We start from the raw sequence: 14754 nt of genomic DNA on the forward strand, positions 1-14754 counted from the left end.
GGTCACATCTGTCCCAATCCCCCCTGCAGTTTTCAAAATATCCCAAACATATCAATTTCAAGGCCTGAGCCATATTTTGCAGCCAAATTCTGGCTCTGTGCACGTATTCGCAGTTTGAAATTACGACTTTTTATACCCAACTTATGCCAAGTACTGAAAGCGACGTTTGGTCATATTTGTCCCAAACCTTCCTGCAGTTTTCAAAATATCCTGAACATCCCAATTTCGAGGCCTGAGCCATATTTTGGAGCCAAATTCTGTCTCTATGCACGTATTCGCAGATTGAATTTATGACTTTTTATACCCAATATATGCCTAGTACTGAAAGCAGCAGTGAGTCACATTTTGCACAAACTCCCCTGCAGTTTTCGAAATATCCCAAATATCCCAATTTCGAGGCCTGAGCCATATTTTGGAGCCAAATTCTGGCTCTCTGCACGTATTCGCAGTTTGAAATTGCGACTTTTTTATGCCCAACATATGCCAAGTACTGAAAGCAGCGTTTGGTCACATTTGTCCCAAACCTCCCTGCAGTTTTCAAAATATCCCAAACATCTCAATTTCGAGGCCTGAGCCATATTTTAGAGCCAACGTCTGGCTCACTCCACGTATTCATATTTTGATATTACGACTTTTTATACTCAACATATGCCAAGTACTGAAAGTGGCAGTGAGTCACATTTTGCGCAAACTCCCCTGCAGTTTTCAAAATATCCCAAACATCCCAATTTCGAGGCCTGAGCCATATTTTGTAGCCAAATTCTGGCTCTCTGCACGTATTCGCAGTTTGAAAATGCGACTTTTTATACCCAACATATGCCAAGTACTAAAAGCGGCGTTTGGTCACATCTGTCCTAATCCCCCCTGCAGTTTACAAAATATCCCAAACATCTCAATTTCAAGGCTTGAGCCATATTTTGGAGCCAAATTCTGGCTCTGTGCACGTATTCGCAGTTTGAAATTACGACTATTTATACCCAACTTATGCCAAGTACTGAAAGCGACGTTTGGTCATATTTGTCCCAAACCTCCCTGCAGTTTTCAAAATATCCTGAACATCCCAATTTCGAGGCCTGAGCCTTATTTTGGACCCAAATTCTGGCTCTCTGCACGTATTCGCAGTTTGAAATTACGGCTTTGTATACCCAACATATGCCAAGTACTGAAAGCGGCGTTTGGTCATACTTGTCCCAAACCCCACTGAAGTTTTCAAAATATCCTAAACATCCCAATTTCGAGGCCTGAGCCTTATTTTGGAGCCAAATTCTGTCGCTATGTACGTTTTCGCAGATTGAATTTATGACTTTTTATACCCAATATATGCCTAGTACTGAAAGCAGCAGTGAGTCACATTTTGCACAAACTCCCCTGCAGTTTTCGAAATATCCCAAATATCCCAATTTCGAGGCCTGAGCCATATTTTGGAGCCAAATTCTGGCTCTCTGCACGTATTCGCAGTTTGAAATTACGAATTTTTATACCCAATATATGCCTAGTACTGAAAGCAGCAGTGAGTCACGTTTTGCACAAACTCCCCTGCAGGTTTTAAAATATCCCAAATATCCCAATTTCGAGGCCTTAGCCATGTTTTGGAGCCAAATTTTGGCTCTCTGCACGTATTCGCAGTTTGAAATTGCGACTTTTTTATGTCCAACATATGCCAAGTACTGAAAGCGGCATTTGGTCACATTTGTCCCAAACCTCCCTGCAGTTTTCTAAATATCCCAAACATCCCAATATCGAGGCCTGATTCATATTTTGGAGCCAACGTCTGGCTCTCTGCACGAATTCATTTTTTGATATTACGACTTTTTATACCCAACATATGCCAAGTACTGAAAGTGGCAGTGAGTCACATTTTGCGCAAACTCCCCTGCAGTTTAAAATATCCCAAACATCCCAATTTCGAGGCCTGAGCCATATTTGTAGCCAAATTCTGGCTCTCTGCACGTATTCATATTTTGATATTATGACTTTTTATACCCAACATATGCCAAGTACTGACAGTGGCAGTGAGTCACATTTTGCGCAATCCCCCCTGCAGTTTTCAAAATATCCAAAACATCTCAATTTCAAGGCCTGAGCCATATTTTGGAGCCAAATTCTGGCTCTGTGCACGTATTTGCAGTTTGAAATTACGACTTTTTATACCCAACTTATGCCAAGTACTGAAAGCGGCGTTTGGTCACATTTGTCCCAAAGCTTCCTGCAGTTATCAAAATATCCCAAACATGCTAATTTCGAGGCCTGATCCATATTTTGGAGCCAAATTCTGGCTCTCTGCACGTATTCGCAGTTTGAAATTACGGTGTTATATACCCAACATATGCGAAGTACTGAAAGCGACCTTTGGTCATATTTGTCCCAAACCTCCCTGCAGTTTTAAAAATATCCCGAACATCCCAATTTCGAGAAATGAGCCATATTTTGGAGCCAAATTCTGTCTCTATGCACGTATTCGCAGATTGAATTTATGACTTTTTATACCTAATATATGCCAAATCCTGAAAGTGGCAGTGAGTCACATTTTGCACAAACTCCCCTGCAGTTTTCGAAATATCCCAAATATCCCAATTTCGATGCCTGAGCCATATTTTGTAGCCAAATTCTGGCTCTCTGCACGTATTCGCATTTTGAAATTACGACTTTTTTATACCCAACATATGTCAATGCGTTTGGTCACATTTGTCTCAATCCCCCCTGCAGTTTTCAAAATATCCCAAACATGCTAATTTCGAGGCCTGAGCCATATTTTGGAGCCAAATTCTGGCTCTCTGTACGTATTCGCAGTTTGAAATTACAGTGTTATATACCCAACATATGAAAAGTACTGAAAGCGGCGTTTGGTCATACTTGTCCCAAACCTCCCTGCAGTTTTCAAAATATCCTAAACATCCCAATTTCGAGGCCTGAGCCACATTTTGGAGCCAAATTCTTGCTCTATGCACGTATTCGCAGTTTGAAAACTCGACTTTTTAATACCCAACATATGCCAAGTACCGAAAACGGCAGTGAGTCACATTTTGCACAAACTCCCCTGCAGTTTTCAATATATACAAAATTTCCCAATTTCGAGGCCTTAGCCATGTTTTGGAGCCAAATTCTGGCTCTCTGCACGTATTCGCAGTTTGAAATTGCGACTTTTTTATGCCCAACATATGCCAAGTACTGAAAGCGGCGTTTGGTCACATTTGTCCCAAACCTCCCTGCAGTTTTCTAAATATCCCAAACATCCCAATATCGAGGCCTGAGTCATAATTTGGAGCCAACGTCTGGCTCACTGCACGTATTCATATTTTGATATTACGAATTTTTATACCCAACATATGCCAAGTACTGAAAGTGGCAGTGAGTCACATTTTGCGCAAACTCCTCTGCAGTTTTCAAAATATCCCAAACATCCCAATTTTGAGGCCTGAGCCATATTTTGTAGCCAAATTCTGGCTCTCTGCACGTATTCATATTTTGATATTACGAATTTTTATACCCAACATATGCCAAGTACTGAAAGTGGCAGTGAGTCACATTTTGCGCAAACTCCCCTGCAGTTTTCAAAATATCCCAAACATACCAATTTCGAGGCCTGAGCCATATTTTGTAGCCAAATTCTGGCTCTCTGCACGTATTCGCAGTTTGAAAATGCGACTTTTTAAACCCAACATATGCCAAGTACTAAAAGCGGCGTTTGGTCACATCTGTCCCAATCCCCCCTGCAGTTTTCAAAATATCCCAAACATCTCAATTTCAAGGCCTGAGCCATATTTTGGAGCCAAATTCTGGCTCTGTGCATGTATTCGCAGTTTGAAATTACGACTTTTTATACCCAACTTATGCCAAGTACTGAAAGCGACGTTTGGTCATATTTGTCCCAAACCTTCCTGCAGTTTTCAAAATATCCTGAACATCCCAATTTCGAGGCCTGAGCCATATTTTGGAGCCAAATTCTGTCTCTATGCACGTATTCGCAGATTGAATTTATGACTTTTTATACCCAATATATGCCTAGTACTGAAAGCAGCAGTGAGTCACATTTTGCACAAACTCCCCTGCAGTTTTCGAAATATCCCAAATATCCCAATTTCGAGGCCTGAGCCATATTTTGGAGCCAAATTCTGGCTCTCTGCACGTATTCGCAGTTTGAAATTACGAATTTTTATACCCAATATATGCCTAGTACTGAAAGCAGCAGTGAGTCACGTTTTGCACAAACTCCCCTGCAGGTTTTAAAATATCCCAAATATCCCAATTTCGAGGCCTTAGCCATGTTTTGGAGCCAAATTCTGGCTCTCTGCACGTATTCGCAGTTTGAAATTGCGACTTTTTTATGTCCAACATATGCCAAGTACTGAAAGCGGCGTTTGGTCACATTTGTCCCAAACCTCCCTGCAGTTTTCTAAATATCCCAAACATCCCAATATCGAGGCCTGAGTCATAATTTGGAGCCAACGTCTGGCTCACTGCACGTATTCATATTTTGATATTACGAATTTTTATACCCAACATATGCCAAGTACTGAAAGTGGCAGTGAGTCACATTTTGCGCAAACTCCTCTGCAGTTTTCAAAATATCCCAAACATCCCAATTTTGAGGCCTGAGCCATATTTTGTAGCCAAATTCTGGCTCTCTGCACGTATTCATATTTTGATATTACGAATTTTTATACCCAACATATGCCAAGTACTGAAAGTGGCAGTGAGTCACATTTTGCGCAAACTCCCCTGCAGTTTTCAAAATATCCCAAACATACCAATTTCGAGGCCTGAGCCATATTTTGTAGCCAAATTCTGGCTCTCTGCACGTATTCGCAGTTTGAAAATGCGACTTTTTAAACCCAACATATGCCAAGTACTAAAAGCGGCGTTTGGTCACATCTGTCCCAATCCCCCCTGCAGTTTTCAAAATATCCCAAACATCTCAATTTCAAGGCCTGAGCCATATTTTGGAGCCAAATTCTGGCTCTGTGCATGTATTCGCAGTTTGAAATTACGACTTTTTATACCCAACTTATGCCAAGTACTGAAAGCGACGTTTGGTCATATTTGTCCCAAACCTTCCTGCAGTTTTCAAAATATCCTGAACATCCCAATTTCGAGGCCTGAGCCATATTTTGGAGCCAAATTCTGTCTCTATGCACGTATTCGCAGATTGAATTTATGACTTTTTATACCCAATATATGCCTAGTACTGAAAGCAGCAGTGAGTCACATTTTGCACAAACTCCCCTGCAGTTTTCGAAATATCCCAAATATCCCAATTTCGAGGCCTGAGCCATATTTTGGAGCCAAATTCTGGCTCTCTGCACGTATTCGCAGTTTGAAATTACGAATTTTTATACCCAATATATGCCTAGTACTGAAAGCAGCAGTGAGTCACGTTTTGCACAAACTCCCCTGCAGGTTTTAAAATATCCCAAATATCCCATTTTCGAGGCCTTAGCCATGTTTTGGAGCCAAATTCTGGCTCTCTGCACGTATTCGCAGTTTGAAATTGCGACTTTTTTATGTCCAACATATGCCAAGTACTGAAAGCGGCGTTTGGTCACATTTGTCCCAAACCTCCCTGCAGTTTTCTAAATATCCCAAACATCCCAATATCGAGGCCTGATTCATATTTTGGAGCCAACGTCTGGCTCTCTGCACGTATTCATTTTTTGATATTACAACTTTTTATACCCAACATATGCCAAGTACTGAAAGTGGCTGTGAGTCACATTTTGCGCAAACTCCCCTGCAGTTTTCAAAATATCCCAAACATCCCAATTTCGAGGCCTGAGCCATATTTTGTAGCCAAATTCTGGCTCTCTGCACGTATTCATATTTTGATATTATGACTTTTTATACCCAACATATGCCAAGTACTGACAGTGGCAGTGAGTCACAATTTTCACAAACTCCCCTGCAGTTTTCAAAAAATCCAAAACATCTCAATTTCAAGGCCTGAGCCATATTTTGGAGCCAAATTCTGGCTCTGTGCACGTATTTGCAGTTTGAAATTACGAATTTTTATACCCAACTTATGCCAAGTACTGAAAGCGGCGTTTGGTCACATTTGTCCCAAAGCTTCCTGCAGTTTTCAAAATATCCCAAGCACCTCAATTTCGAGGCCTGAGCCATATTTTGGAGCCAAATTCTGGCTCTCTGCACGTATTCGCAGTTTGAATTTACGACTTTTTATACCCAACATATGCCAAGTACTGAAAGCGGCAATGAGTCACAATTTTCACAAACTCCCCTGCAGTTTTCAAAAAATCCCAAACATCCCAGTTTTGTGACCTGAGCCATATTTTGGAGCCAAATTCAGGCTCTCTGCACGTATTCGCAGTTTGAAATTACGACTTTTTGTACCCAACATATGCCAAGTACTGAAAGCGGCAGTGACTCACATTTTGCACAAACTCCCCTGCAGTTTTTGAAATATCCCAAATATCCCAATTTCGAGGCCTGAGCCATATTTTGGAGCCAAATTCTGGCTTTCTGCACGTATTCGCAGTATGAAATGGCGACTAATTTATACCCAACATATGCCAAGTACTGAAAGTGGTGTTTGGTCACATTTGTCTCAAACCTTCCTGCATTTTTCAAAATATTCCAAACATCCCAATTTAGAGGCCTGAGCCATATTTTGGAGCCAAATTCTGGCTCTCTGCACGTATTCGCAGTTTGAAATTACGACTTATTATACCCAACATAGAACAAATGTGACCAAATTGCCGCTTTCAATACTTGGCACATGTTCGGTATAAAAATTAAAAATTTCAAACTGCGAATACGTGCAGAGAGCCTGAATTTGGCTCCAAAATATGGCTCAGGCCACAAAATTGGGATGTTTGTGATTTTTTGAAAACTGCAGTGGAGTTTGTGCAAAATGTGACTCATTGCCGCTTTCAGTAATAGGGATATGTTGGGTAAAATAGGTCGTAATTTTAAACTGCGAATACGTGCAGAGAGCCAGAATTTGGCTCCAAAATATAGCTCAGGCTTCGAAATTGGGATGTTTGGGATATTTTGAAAACTGCAGGGAGGTTTGGGACAAATGTGACCAAACGCCGCTTTCAGTACTTGGCATATGTTTGTATAAAAAGTCGCAATTTCAAACTGCGAATACGTGCAGAAAGCCAGAATTTGGCTCCAAAATATGGCTCAGGCCTCGAAATTGGGATATTTGGGATATTTCGAAAACTGCAGGGGAGTTTGTGCAAAATGTAACTTACTGCTGCTTTTAGGACTTGGCATATGTTGGGTATAAAAAGTCGTAATATCAAACTGCGAATAATTGCATAGAGCCCGAAATTGGCTTCAAAATATGGCTCAGGCTTCGAAATTGGGATATTTGGGACATTTCGAAAACTGCAGGGAGGTTTGGGACAAATCTGACCAAACGGCGCTTTCAGTACTTGGCATATGTTGGGTATAAAAAAGTCGCAATTTCAAACTGCGAATACGTGCACAGTGCCAGAATTTTGCTCCAAAATATGGCTCAGGCCTCGAAATTGGGATATTTGGATATTTTGAAAACTGCAGGGGAGTTTGTGCAAAATGTGACTCACTGCCGCTTTCAGGAATTGGCATATGTTGTGTATAAAAAGTCGTAATTTCAAACTGCGAATACGTGCAGAGAGCCAGAATTTGGCTCCAAAATATGGCTCAGGCTTCGAAATTGGGATATTTGGGACATTTCGAAAACTGCAGGGGAGTTTGTGCACAATGTGACTCACTGCCACTTTCAGGACTTTGCATATATTGGGTATAATAATTCGTAATTTCAAACTGCGAATACGTGCATAAAGCTAGAATTTGGCTCCAAGATATGGCTCAGGCCTCGAAATTGGGATGTTTGGGATATTTTAAAAACTGCAGGCGGGTTTGGGACAAATGTGACCAAACGCCGCTTTCAGTACTTGGCATATGTTGGGTATAAAATTCGTAATTTCAAACTGCGAATACGTGCAGAGAGCCTGAATTTGACTCCAAAATATGGCTCAGGCCTTGAAATTGTGATGTTTGGGATATTTTGTAAACTGCAGGGGAGTTTCTGCAAAATGTGACTCACTGCCGCTTTCAGTACTTGGCATATGTTGGGTATAAAAATTCGTAATATCAAACTGCGAATACGTGCAGAGAGCCAGAATTTGGCTCCAAAATAAGGCTCAGGCGTCGAAATTTGAATGTTTGGGATGTTTTGAAAACTGCAGGGAGGTTTGGGTCAAATGTGACCAAACGCCGTTTTCCTCTCTGGGACTTGTTGTCAACGTACATTTGCGCCCCTGCTCGGGGAGGCGTCCATTAGGGAGGCTCTCGCCTCCCCCGATGCTGTGAGTCCCTGGGTAGCTGCAGTGAGCACAGACTGGACCAAAAAAGCCAGCTGAATTCAAAGATGAGCTCCAGGCGAGGTGTGGGAAGAAAGTCCTGCCTGGAGCGTTCAAACTGCGCGTCAAGATGGCCGACCTTTCGGGCGGGAGTCTCCTCCACAACGAAATCTTTTATTGTAGAGCTGTTGACAACATACTTATATCTCAACCTAAGTTTTCGCCACGCATATTTTTTTCTCATATGGAAAATACATTATCATCTTCACTATGAATGACTACAATAGCGTGTCATTTCTGCTCACACTCATCTCTAAATGAAATGATTACAAATATTTCCCAAGACATGAACTGCCTCCTCCAGCCCGCCTCTTCCCTCATTCCAAATCCACAAACCCACCAACAATCCTCCGACTTCATGGGAAGGTCAAGCTTCCCATGACCTTGGAGTCATTGGATATGGGTTTGTGGATGACCTGACCTAGCAGTTTATGCCTTTGGGGAGATCTCCCCCCCCCTGGCATATGCATTAATGATATATAATGCATATGCCAGCCAGTCCAAGTCTAATCTTAAGATTATTCTCCTATCTCTCAATTTATTCTTTACCTACTCTTCACAGCAAGTCTTTGTCACCCACATTGAACAATATTCTAAGTCTTCACTACCCCAAAACTTGCCTCGCCACCCAGCTTTTACCTTATCATACATCTTTGCTACCCATCATTTTGTTTGTATTAAACATTCAAGGTTAAATGTTTGCCCTTGATCACCTAGCAGCAATTGAGGATACAGATGTAAGCTGATTGGATAGTCGCGTTCTGAGTGTAAACTAGTAGAACGTAAGTCAAGAAACTGCAGATGGCCTATTGTCCGGCACGTGGCACTTCCTATTTATACGTCATCCAGTGGTATGATCCACAATCGATTTGAGAATGGTCCAGGCCGGACCGAAACGTCGTTGTCCCATCACGTTCTAGTGTGTGGTCTGGTCAACATACTTCAGCCGCGTTAATGTGACTCGTCGTCTGCACATGATCCAGTAATTTGTTCCACAAATCCACAACCCAGTTACCAAACCAGTATTTACCCATGTATTTCCTAAATCTGAACTTATCTTCATATAAAGCCTTATCAATAGCTTCCTTGTTATGCCCATTCATCTACTTGTACACTTCAATCATGTCACATTAAGGTTTTTCCAACATCTCTTCATACGGAAGCTTTCTAATTTGCGGGATTAACTTTGTCATCCTAACTGACGTGTTCTAGTGAATTATGTCCTTTCTTTAGCATGGCGACCAAAACTGAACAGCATAATCTAAATGGGACCTAAAAACAATACGTTAATAAACCCAGCCGACTTATTGCTAACTCTTCTATAAATAAATCTATGGGAAAGAAAAGCTCTCAGCCTGCTAACAAGAGTGTACAAATCCACAAGGGCCGGGACGAGGATTCAAACCTGCATCCGAGAGCATCCCAGACGCTGCCGTAATCGACTGAGCTACGACATGGTCAAAAGGAGTTGAAACCGAAGTTCTACTGAACTTACTGGATCCTGCAGCCTCTCCGAGGCACAAACCAGTGTTAGTGTAACAAGAATGTGAAGTTTTCTACGTCCATCTAGTTCCACCCGCTCCTCCCCAGAACTAGTTGTTAACTTTACCTTGACTCCTATGATCCAATACTTGTCCACACGTGCCACACTCCTGAAAAAATATTTTTTACATATATTAAGGGCAAGTATAAGTAATTATCAAAAGAATGCACCAAACCAGTTAGACTATGTAGCACCAGGGTAAGTATAAACAGTTTATTTCAAATACAATCGAGTAGGAAAATACAGTTATGAATTTCAAGAACACTGGAACCAATCACTGGAAAAGGTGAAATTGCAATGGAGATTAATTACAGATTGTATCAACAATAGCGAGTAGGCAAGACTGATAAGACTGCAATAGCCTAACGGAATATATTTTTGTCTCCGACTCATGAGGCTATGGTTAAGCATCAATGTTCTTTTAAAGTTACATAGAAACACAATACCTTATTAGGGTCTTCCACTAAAACAAACCTTTAGCTAACCTTAGATAAAAGTACTGTGTATTATTAATTTATATAGCTGTCTATTGGCCTAAATTATATAAATAACATGTTTAAAACCTCTTAAGTACAGTATATGGTCTCTGAGCACTAAACTAACGTTAGAAGCCTAATGATTACATTGTCAAAAATGACCATTTACAGGTGAATTCATTTTACATCGCAGAGTAAACAAGATGCAAACAATTAACATCTTCCATCTATTTGATAAACAATTATCTAGTCGTCCCTTCACTTTCTAGTGTGGTTTGGTCAACATACTTCAGCCCCCGTTATTGTGACTCCTCATCTGCAATTATCTTCCCCAGTTATCTGCACAATTGCTATCCTGCTATGACCACTCCATCGCCCTAGTCGTTAACACTAAACAATCTAGGGCGACTTGTTGCTGAACATTATATGCCACCTTTAGCTTAGCTACAAGACACCGTGTACATATTATGAAACTACCTTTAATGTCATAATGCAGCAGTTTGCGCGCTCAAAATACAGATTGACAAACTCCTCAGGAACCGTAGGGGAACTTTTGACAAACCGCCGGCTTCCTGTTGCCGTAGATGGCACCATGGAGAAATGGTGGCCCTCTGGTAAATTTAAGTAAATATTACCTAGGAGTTATGATGTACCAGCCAAAAAACATCTGGGACTCACAGTTAATATGAAAACAATCCTTAAGAATAGTTAAACGAATCATTAACTTAAACGAACAACATTGAATATTGAACTGTAAGAGTCTCTTGTGGCCCCATCTGGCCTACTGTGTCCTAATATGGAAACCTCACTTCAAAAACACATCAATGATTTTCCGCTTTGGATAAAGTTCAAGACAGCAACAACAATCATGCCAGAACTTGTTCAACTGTCACTACCTCGAATCTTTGAAGGACTAACACTATAAAAGTTTAAATTGTTATAGATTTAGATAGATTAGCCTATAAATTTTCCTAGAAATTACCTACTTAATATTATTTGTTAAATTAAGGACCTGCCCGAAGTCCTATGCGTACTAGTTGCTTTACAAGAATGTAAACACATAGGGCTATGTACTCCTTGTCACCTGTCCTCTTAAAAATAGCGTCGCTTTTGGCCGTTTACCCGTATGGCCGAATATGGACATAATTTGAAAATGAAAATAAATTTGGGATTTTTTTTGTCAACAACAATAAGTTAAGGGTCCTCTGATAGGTTAGGTTGGCAGGAAATTCTCATAAAGTTTCAAAACGTTATGAAAAATGTTATTGGAAAGAATCCTCTTCTAAGTTTGCCGAGTAAGCCGGACAACTCAAACAAAAAACGGAACAGTGCGTCACTTTTGTGAGTCGATTTCATTTCAAATTACGTCCAAATTTGGCCATAGCGCCGCGCATACCAGCCAAAAGTGACGTTAGTTTTAAGAGGACGAGTTGATCAGAAACCCAATATAACTTGTAGTTATATAAATAAATAAATAACAGCCGAGGCCTTTGTAATACTGACCAAGTTGGAGGTCATTAATACAGACCACTTCTCAAAAATGTCATATTTGACACAGACAGGCTGGACAACAGCTTCAAGCTCAATAAGCCACAATGTAACACAGACAATAGGGGTGTTGTTTCCCTCAAAGGATTATTAACCAATGAACCCGCTTAACCACTCAAGTCTGAAATGCCGAGTCATTCCTCTTGTTCCCAATATACACAAGACAAATCCTCAATAAAATAAGGGAGGGGGGGGTAGGAAGGCTAAACTTTGACAAGGCTCCGCCGTCTTGTCCCCGTCGAGGCCACTGTAGGTGTGGCCCTTAGGTCAATTCATCATAGGAGCCCTTCTCCTTCCATCATTCTGAATCATGCTCATCATATTAACCTGCACCCCCTCAATCCCCCCCCCCCCCTCCACCATCTTCACACAATCTGTGGCCAACATTTTTCGTTTCATTCAGATTTTCATCAAAATATGTCGAAGATTTCTCTTTGGGTTGTTTTAAGGGGCATGACAGCCGAGTGGACAGCGCTTCGGATTCATAATCCTGAGGTTCCGGGTTCGATCCCCCGTTGGAGGCTGAAACAAATGGGCACTTTCTTTCACCCTGATGACCCTGTTTACCTATCAGTAAATAAGTACCTGGGAGTTAGACAGCTACTATGGGCTGCTTCCTAGGGATGTGTAAGAAAAAGAAGGCCTGGTCGAGGACAGGGCCGCGGGGGACGCTAAGCCCCGAAATCATCTCAAGATAACCTTAAGATTGCTGGCTAACTACTGGCATGGCTATTAAGGCCACCACAAGCGCACTAATGACTTAACTAGCGGGTACACCTATGGCTGCCACCTGACAGTCACCTCTATATTTTGTCTAAATACATATAATATACGAAATAATAACGAATAACAACATGAAGTACACACCCCGAACAATCCTTTCTATATTATGATTGAATAATGATATCTGTAACACATTTATTTTTTGTTCACTGGTAATCAACGTGACCCTTGCCAGGCGGCGGCTGGTCGACAAATGAGCCACACATTAAGAAGTGTGATTCCCAGACGCGCCACTCACCCTTACTTCACCATAATATCTAAACTGTCAACCTCTAATACAGTTAAGCATGTGACCACCAGAGGCGCTAATGCTCCCCTATTATTACGCCATCCATATAATGATTGTTCTCATTATTCATTGTTGCAACGTGTAAATACATTCATGTTCTGTAGTGACAGTGTCAGACCTCAAAGGAAGAATTGAAACAACCTTCTGAAGACGTATTATTAATTACGAAAATACTTAAAGAAATTCATGTTTCAATTCTTCCTTCGTGGTCTGACACTGTCACATTTTCATCACGTGTTAATTGTCGTGATTTACACGCAGATTTTGTAGTGTATATACGACAACTTCAGGAAAGTAATGAGTAGCGGATTTAGTCTAAACAATAATATATGCGTTTTGTTTTTAGTGCCAAATTATCTGGCAATTATACATTTGGAGATGTAGCTCAATCCTTCCTGTAGCCCAATCTTTCCTGTAGCCCAATCCTTCTTGTAGCCCAATCCTTCCTGTAGACCAATCCTTCCTGTAGCCCAATCCTTCCTGTAGCCCAATCCTTCCTGTAGCCCAATCCTTCCTTCCAAATCCGATTTGTAATATAATATTATTGGAGGTGTTGTGGTTTCTGTTCTAGGCTCAGGATTGTACCTGGTCCAGGTGTCATCTTATGTCGCGTTTATTTCTTTGTTGCTATATCCATTGTTCACCAACACTTCAGTTAACTTTCAAACTTCCTACTCACGTTGCTCCATTCTGAACAGTGGGAAAGGACTCGACGAATATAAGTGTTTAGAACACTGGCTTTGTGTCTTTGGGAGCACTCACTCCTACTGTTTAGGCATAATCCGATGTTTGTAGGCTTAGTATATACGCTACTGCTTAGATATGCTCCTGTTAAATTGTGTGTTTATTTGTCTACTTATACTGAATCCTTTTAAAGTTTGTCCTTATCTGTCATTTGCATCAAACCTCATCCCTCCCACTTACCTGTTTGGCAGTGAGTTCTGCTAATCGTGGATTGCTGTTACGTAGCTCATTTGGCTTCATAATAGTTGGATGGCTGAAAAAAAAGGCTTCAATTAAACAGAGCAGAAATTTATGAGAATGATGTTCAAAAATACCAAATAGTTATTATTTTTTCTGTAGAAAACAATGTCTTACAGACAGGGTAAAAGAAAATGAATGTAATGAAACCTCATTTACTTGGCGAGAGCCAGAGGCTCCCTGGAGCTATCCAGGCTGATATGGATGTACTAGATTTTGGCATCAGTCAGTGTGAATGGAGTTCTACTGAATTGCAATCTCTCAGCAAATGATTTTTTTTTCACCCTCATTGTTTGGCGTGATCGCCAACATGGTATTTAGAAAAAGTTGATCTGCTGCTGACCTCTTGCTAAATCTCTCCACTAAGTGATATTAGACACTGGATGAATCATAGATCAGCAGTGTTGTTGATCTAAATATAGCAGGAGCATCTGAGTGGGTTTGGATTAGTAGGAAAGCATCACGCACTAGCCCTAGTCACCATTCTGCAATATAAAAAAAATCCCCCATGCTTTCCACATCACTTTATTATACCCAACATATGCCAAGAACTGAAAGCGGCGTTTGGTCATATTTGTCCCAAACCTCCCTGCAGTTTTCAAAATATCCCAAACATCCTAATTTCGTGGCCTGAGCCATATTTTGGAGCCAAATTCTGGCTCTCTGCACGTATTCGCAGTTTGAAATTACGACTTTTTATACCCAACATATGCCAAGTACTGATAGCAGCAGTGAGACACATTTGGCACAAACTCCCCCGCAGTTTTC

At 41.0% G+C, this 14754-nt stretch overlaps 1 long non-coding RNA gene across 1 annotated transcript in view; it reads right to left on the minus strand.

Moving 5' to 3' along the window:
• Positions 1 to 9974: 9974 nt before the first annotated feature.
• Positions 9975 to 14754, minus strand: part of LOC138367705 (uncharacterized) — a 569092-nt gene continuing 564312 nt past the window's right edge. Inside the window, exons 3-4 of the long non-coding RNA XR_011229400.1 lie at positions 13930 to 14002; positions 9975 to 10018 (exon numbers count right to left, since the gene is read on the minus strand). This is a non-coding gene — a long non-coding RNA (uncharacterized lncRNA). The remainder of the gene's footprint in view (positions 10019 to 13929; positions 14003 to 14754) is intronic.

The sequence above is a fragment of the Procambarus clarkii genome, chromosome 23 (assembly GCF_040958095.1).
Source record: "Procambarus clarkii isolate CNS0578487 chromosome 23, FALCON_Pclarkii_2.0, whole genome shotgun sequence".
Taxonomy (NCBI): domain Eukaryota; kingdom Metazoa; phylum Arthropoda; class Malacostraca; order Decapoda; family Cambaridae; genus Procambarus; species Procambarus clarkii.